Raw genomic sequence first — 8457 nt, forward strand, 5'->3', positions numbered from 1 at the left:
TGTAATGCTCCTCACCTTCAAAACATACTCATTGATAGACATTTTTCCTTTTGTCAAGGTATTCAGATCTTGCTTGAGTTGAATCTTTTGTGCCTTTGTATTTACAGAAAATGTGTTCTCAAAAATTGTCCATGCTACATGTAAAGTTTCTACATTCCTGATATGTCCTAGCATAGTATTATCGATGACTATAGATAGCTAGTAGATCACCTTTTTGTCTTTTGCATTCCATTCTTTCCATGCCTTTAATTCATCTTTAGTCGAAGGGATATTCCACTCCTCAGGCTCCTTTTCTTCAACTAAAACAGACCCATAAAGGCCCTTTCCAATGAGGAACTCCATCACACCGAACTTCCATGAAGGGTAGTTGTTCCTACCAGGCTTCTCAATAATGGGATTTCCACTATTCTCTTCCATTATTACAAAAAAGGATACAACACATCAAGCTAGTCTTCTACAACCTTTCACAACAAGTGCACAACAATACACCAAGCAACCTTTTTCAATATTTTCTCAATAGTACATGTAATCTGCAGCCTGCTGTTTGCAGATAAACCTTATGTTTGCTTCCTAGCAAACATATCAAAATTTACACATTCAAAATCTACAACCTGTGCATCCACTTTCGGTCGATACAATCGAAATTACAGTATACCATGAAACTGTTATCGCAACCTTGCAGCTCTAAAGTGAGGTTGAAACGGTCTTAGGTGCCCAAAAAAACTGTGGTAAGCCTTAGAGGGGTTATTTGTGGAATATACAGTGCTCTGCTTGCACACCAAATCTCACTACAATCTAAGATTTTTACTCTACCTTGCTTTGGATGCCTCCATAGGCACTATCCAAGAGAAAGAGTAGAAAAATGGGAGAGCTTCTTACATGTTACTTGCTTGCTAGAACCTTGCTTCTTTTCCTTTACTTCAGCCTTCAAAATTAGTCTCTCTCAATGGCGCCGCTCTGATACCATGGCAAGAATTGTGTGGTGGGGAGACTTACTTGAGTTGGTGTGCCAAACACATATTGTATACAAAAGACGAAGTGCACTCAAGAACACAAGAAGAGAGATGGAGGTCAAAAGATATTCTTGCTAATTTCTTCTTCTTGCACACACTATACAATGCATAAAAAGTATAGATAAGATACAACATAAAGGAAAGTGGCATACTATGTCAAACAATGCATTATAGACTATACTAATTGATTGGCGCTATATCTTTACTAGTTGGTAGGTAGGTGTAACAAACTAAATGTAATAAGTGATAAGTCAGTGGCCATGTGAGTATCATAATGACAACCAACATGCTCAGTATAGACATGCGGATTCATCTAGCCAGGTTGTCCATCATCAATGTCCACACGTATTGAGCTTGCCATCTCAACAGACTCAACTGCACCTGTTAAGAATTTTAGGACAATTTTTAGCATGCAAATACATCTCTGAACTGATCTTGAGATCTTCATAACAATGCCCAAAGCATACATAAATTATGCCACACTAATTTTCAAGTATCCACCTAATGTTGTGGACATGCCAAAGGCAAGCAGTGATTAGTTGAAATTGTCTATTCAAGTTAGCAAGCACAAATTCCTTGTTTCATGCTAATTTCTGAGTGATGCTTATGACATGGAAACTCAGAACTCACAAGTGGTGAATGCCCTACTATTGATGAGCATCATGTAGTCTTTATTACAAATGCCAAGTATTGTTAGCCCATTGATCATGGAAACCACTTGTTAATGCCACCCATTAAACCCAAAAAAAATACAGATAGTCTAAGCCGGGTCACACTAAATTCCTACTCATTATGTTAGCCTCAAAGATTAGTTCCAAGACTCCAATACAAGTCACTGATCATTCCTTCCAAGCCTCATTAGGCTCCAACAAGTGTAGAATTTAGGAGCATTGATACATACGATTCAGGTGTAGATTATGGTGGCTGCTAATCTCTATCTATAGAGATTCAATCTCTAGATCCTACTTGTTGTGAGATTGACCTCTATTGCTCTGATACAATGTTTAAGATGTAGAGGGAGAGAGAGACACATGGAGTGAGGCAAGCTCAAATAGTAGAGTGCTCTCCATAGTTTTCTTCATTATTCATTCGGTAACTCACTTACTACTCACACTACAATAGAGATCAAAACCACACTAATAACCTAATCATACTCCTAACCATATTTAGTTCCTCACTCATTTATTGAGCATACATGTCATCCAGCTAATGTTATCGTGATGCTGCGTGTCCACCACTGCAAATCTGAGGTCAAAGTTTTTTCCCTAGACATTGATCACATTAGTCAGTGTCATTAGGGGTTTATTTCCATTTTGTGTATCTTTTGTGTGTTTTTTTGTTCGCATGATGCACGAACACATGTAGATACACTACAACAGAAACGAGGCATAGACGCGCATGTTAGACATGCAAAGTCGGGTGCGTCTATCATTGCGTCTATATGCGCGTGTAAAAGAGCATGTAAATAGATGCGAATTTTGCGTCTATATATCCGCGCAAATAGATGCAAATATAGACGCGTCTCCATATGCGTAATTATTTAACCACCTAAAACTGAACTTAATATAATAAATAAACCAGAGTTAATAATTATTTTTTCATTACTCTCTAATGAATGGCAGTTCCTCTAGTTAACAAACCTTATATAAGTAATTAGCGGCAAGCGACAGAAACCTTATTATACAATTAGTAGCAAGCATTGCATGTATCTCATAATTTCTCTACTTGAAGATAATAAAAAATACTTCCTTTTTATTATGGAAAATTCAATTTAGCTTTAAACTTGACTATTGATTCTTGAGTATGCACATGTGCGCATGATAAAAACCATAGAATTAAGAATACACATTGAATCATTAAGCAAATTAAGTATGTTACAATGAATAATCCATCTCATCTTCAATGAGATCAGCCCTTGCTAAACTATCTACTTTTAGGTCTATGTTACCAAGAGGTAACGAAACAAATAAGTCTATCCCACTATCAAATGTGTTGCTATATTGCTCAATAACTTCATCAATATCATCAATCACATTATTGTCCTCTTCTGCGTTTCCTTGAACATCCTCACGAGGTTCATCTTGTACTATATCACATATATCATCCATTATGGTGTCATCATGTACATCATCATTAATTGTTGGATTGTCATCTGCTATCTCTATGTCGGTAATATTACCATATATTGATTTTGAACGATTAGATATAGGGATGACATACCACCATCGGTTATTGTTTACCATTGGATGATACACAACTTGTATTTGAAAAACAAAAGCAAGAAACTTAAATGCTTATTATATTATGTATATGTATCACATGTATACATATAAAAAAATTATCTTTTGCATATATACCTGCTCTCATTGTTGAGGTAGTACTAATGTGTCATTCTTGTTTTGGTGAAATTTTGTAGAGTCAATGATTACAAAACCACTTGGATGACGTCTGATTGTGCAATGCTCACCATTTGTTACTACTTCTTTAAACCACTTCACATCCAATACATATATAAAGAATTGTCTGAAGTCAAGCGACAATAACCTTCCATGGTACCATTGGCATCCTCCAAGTGAGCAAGGACACCACAATCTTGGGTATTTCTCTTTTCATCTATACGTTGAGTTCGAAGATGTTTACCCTCACACCGAATAGCGTTGAACAATGTGCACTAGTAGTAAAATATTAAGATCAAACATGTCAATTTTTTATATAAAGTATAACTTATAGAAACAAATTAATTGATAGTATGTCTCACCTTTGATAAGAAACCTCGTGCATATTCCCACTCTTCTTGAGATATATTAATTTTCTCCTCTTTTTCCATTCTCTCCATTTCCTCATGTAACCAATCTATATCAATATGACGTGGGAGCGCATTTAGATGATCTAGAAATGAGACATTACATCCATATCTGGTGCGAAATGCTTGTCTTTCACTTTTTCTTCTTGCCCTTGCTTCATTATATAGTGTCACCCATTTGCTCATTACATCACTATTGAGCACACAAAAACTATTTAACTTACGAAGTTCTTCTTTTGTTAGCACTTTACTCATTCATTTTCCTTGAGGTATTATAGAGGTCATCCTCAAGTCTTTATCGTCTTTCCATAGTCGTGGTTGAGAGGGGTCCACTTTAACAAGATATTCAAAGATATAAACAAGGGATGATTGCACTAACCAACCCTAAGCCATGCTTCTCTCAAGAGGTGCTTTTTGCCTCACAAAATCTTTCAAGGTTTTCATGAAGCGCTCAAGAAAAAACATCCACCTTGCATGAAATGCCCCACAAAGTGCAATCTCATCAATCAAATGTACGGGTAAATGTAATTGAGTAGTCAAAATGGATCGAGGAAAAATTTCCTCCACCAAACAAACCACCTCAATAGATAATACTCGAGCATCTTGCAATGTGTTTGGATCAATTTCCTTCGAGCTCACGTATCTGTCAGGATGTATTTGACAATTGTTTATTTTTGTGTAGAAATTCAAAGATATATAATGAAAAAATACAATGTATACACACCTTACAAGCTCTCCCATCTTGTAAATGATATCACGTACATCTTTGGATACACAATGGGATATGCTAATAGGAAGTACGAACTGAATGTAAACGATATTTATAGATCACATGATTAGTTGAGAAAAAAGTCATCATACCCCAAAGTTTACACATAATTACTCCACTAATTACTATATTCATGGTTAGAGATACCCTTACTTGAATCATTTTGTGCCAATCGTGGGACTTCAAACCAGATAGTTGCTCCACACCTCTTTTCTTTTTCTTTATGAAGGCTCCCTTGAGACATCTCATACATCCTGTGGGTGTTCGAAAGCTACATATTTGTTCATTCACTATTTTTTCCTCGTTCTTTGACAACATCCAAGGTGCACGGGGTAGCTCAATCTTTCCTCTGGGTCCAATGTGTGGCCAGGCTCGTCTCATGCGACCAATGTTACATAAATCCTCCCTTACATTGACTGAATCACAAGCCCCTATCAAGTGATCCCATAATGTAGATACAACATTTTTTAATATGTGCATGGGGTCTAATAGGTGATTGATCTTGAGTTCAATCCAATACGAAAGACAAAAAAATATAGAGAACCTAACAAACAAACAGTATATTATGTAAACAATTCATCATGCTAAATACTTTAAAGTCAATCGAGAGAAATACACTTCTTACCGACTCATGCCGAGTGGAGGGTGGCTGTCAGCATTAATCCATCTCTCCTTCCAATCTCGAATGGTTAGAGATTGTGGAGTCATTCCATTAGTAGGGAGAACATATTTGGGATGGCTCAATAGGAAGAAATCGATGATGATTATCGTAGATAACCTTCTTTAAACGTGCCGGCCTAGAGGAAACTAGAGAGGGACCGCAAATAGGACATGCATGATATCCTGATGTGGTTAAACCTGAATAGACAAGTGAATTAATAAAATGAAATTGATTCAAGTCTTAAATTTTAAATATAGAGTTATATACATATACCTGAATACTCTCTGTATCCTGGAAAGTCATGCATGGTCCACAACAACATGGTCTTCAACATGAAATCTCTAGAGGATGCAGATGCGCTTGTATCTTGCACCTCAATACCTTCCCATAACATTTCTAAACTCTTAAATCAAAGGCTCTAAGTCAATGTCCATGTTTTTTATATTGTGTTTTCCAGGAATTAGAAGGGACGACATCACATGTCCCTTTTTAATTGCCATCAATGGAGGAATATTATAGTTCACCAATACCACTGGCCATACATTGTATGATGTGCTTTTGATGCCAAATGGATTGATTCCATCCATACCTAAACCAAATCTCAAATTTCTTGGCTCTTCTTTGAAAAGGGGCCGCAAATTATCTATATGTTGCCATGCCAATGTGTCTGCAGGGATCCTCCATTTTCCATCACTTGAATGATGATTAGCATGCCATGACATGAGCTTTCCAATAGACTTACACTTGAACATAAGTTGAATACATGAAACAATCGAAAAATGTTACAAAACCCTACGAGGCACATCCATTGACTTCATCTCCACTTCGTATCTTGATTCGCCACAAATAGGACACTCTCGTGCGAACTCATGAATCCCACGAAATAAGACACAATCATTGACACATGCATGGATCTTGACATAATCAAGGCCTCCCAGAGATGTCAAGTAATGTCTTGCTTGCTCTCTCTTAGTTGGCAATTTGTTTCCTTTTGGAAGCATTTGTGATAATAACCTACATATATTTTTAAAAGTGAGTTAAAAAACCACCAATATATATTTGTTTCTGATTTCAAAATAGAGCAATTAATATTATGATTCATAAGCCAAACTGAATTGATACCTACTTCAATAACGCATTCAAACTGACATTACTCCATCCATAAATTTTTTGCAAGTTAAGTATCTCGAGGGATGCACGAAGAATGGAGTACGTACAACCTTCATACAATGGAGTAGATGATGCTACGTATAGTGGATCATCTGGCTTCATAGAGTGACCTTCTCCCTGAACCGATTGCAAAAATAAATGGTGTACCATGTTGTCCAAAATCTCATCCTCTACAACTTGATGGGGCATTTCATGAGGGCTACTATCATGGTCGTCAGTCTCCACTCTTCTTGAAAACTCTGCCTTCTCGCGTCAACGTTTTGCAATCTCTCGACGCCTGGAAGGGAGCATCTGAGGATGTGGCACCGCATCCTGCTCAACCACAAAAGGGAGTTTCATGTACGTTGATATATATTGAGTAACATAGACTAGCAATATTCTTAGTGTTTAAAAAAAACAATGAATACCGGTGATTTTTCTCGGTCCCATTCTCCATAGATGTTGAGGTGTGACATTGCAACTCAATGTGCTCGAAAAATACACCCTCGATAATGATCACATATGCATTTAATTTTTCATCGTAGCCATGCATCTCGATTATGAAGACGTAATGTTTCATTCTCACTTGAGGATGTGCTCGTTGACTCATCAGTATGCACCGCACTAGGTGATGACGATGACATGATTAAACCTAATTCATGACAACATCAAAATATTTGTCATTCATATGTTTACATAAAAACTTCAAGCTGGCGTATTAATTATTCTAAGATCTCAATTTTAAATACACAAAACTTATCATAAATACATAAAAACTTATGATAAGAACTTACTATCAAAACTTATCTTAAAAACAAAAATTCATGATAAAAGCTAAATGCGTGTCTATATCTACATTTACCTACGTGTCTAAATTTGCATCTATTTACGCGTCTAACTTTACGTCTATACGCGCGCATTTACGTAAACTTAGACGCGTATATACACGCGAAAATAGATGCAAACGTCAAAATTCAAAAGATACTTAAATCATTTCTTTTCAAACTGTGCCTTTCCTTTCCTACATTTTTTGCACGTTCTGAAGCTCAAGTTTAGCCGACATGCAATCTCTGCATGCCTCACCTCCTCATGACTCACCTCTTCTTTCACTTCAAAGAGACAAGAGGGGAAAAAGGAAAGCCAAGGAGAGGAAGAAAGAGAGAACAAGAGAGAGGAGAACAAGAGGAAGAAGAAGCAAAGGGAGGAGACAACAAGCAACAAGCAAGCATCAAGGGAGACTAACTCACCAAGGAGAGGAAGAAAGAGAAGGAAGAAGCGCCACCACCTGCCACACCAAACACCCAAGGTGAGTCCTCTCTCTCTCTCTCTCTCTCTCTCTCTCTCTCTGTATTAGGATCTATGATTGCATTTTGTATAGCACAAATAAATCATGAATAGCGGTCATCGAACTGAAATCAGCCGACTGAGCGCATTTGCCAGCTCGTCTACATTTCAGTACAGACGCAGGGATAGACGTGAAGCTATGTTTAATGTCATTGTATCTGAGGCTGCGTCGCAGAGCACGTGTATTCTGTGTCTGAGACGCGAGAATACACGTGCTCTGCACAGAAGAAGCTTTGACTTCAGAGTCGCATCTCTAGGTGCGTGTATCTTGCATGTGAGACGCGGGAATACACGTGCCCTGCCCAGAAGCTTTGACTTCAGAGTCGCATCTCCAAGCACGTGTATTCTACAATCCACACGCAAGGATACACGCGTGCCAGAAGCATTGACTCAGAAATCACATCTGATAGCGCGTCTATACTGCATCTCAGATGCGGATATACACGCACTCTAACGAGAGGGTTGACTTTAGGGATGCGTCTGAGAACGCGTCTATCCTGCATTTTAGATGCGGTTATACACACGCCAGCTAGCTCTGATAAAAAACAATTTTCATTGCCTAAACGTTATTGTGCTTATTATGTTTCTTTATATTGATAACTAAAGCAAACTAAGAACAAAAACACAATGGGCATGGGGTGTAGATCTAGTTTTTTAATCAACAATATATTTTTGCAATGATGAATTAATGTGACCAATCCCATGTTTGTGTATAGTA

The sequence above is a fragment of the Lygodium microphyllum genome, unplaced genomic scaffold, assembly GCF_053477565.2.
Source record: "Lygodium microphyllum isolate KBCC unplaced genomic scaffold, Lygodium_microphyllum_v1.1.10 scaffold_73, whole genome shotgun sequence".
In the NCBI taxonomy this organism is placed as follows: domain Eukaryota; kingdom Viridiplantae; phylum Streptophyta; class Polypodiopsida; order Schizaeales; family Lygodiaceae; genus Lygodium; species Lygodium microphyllum.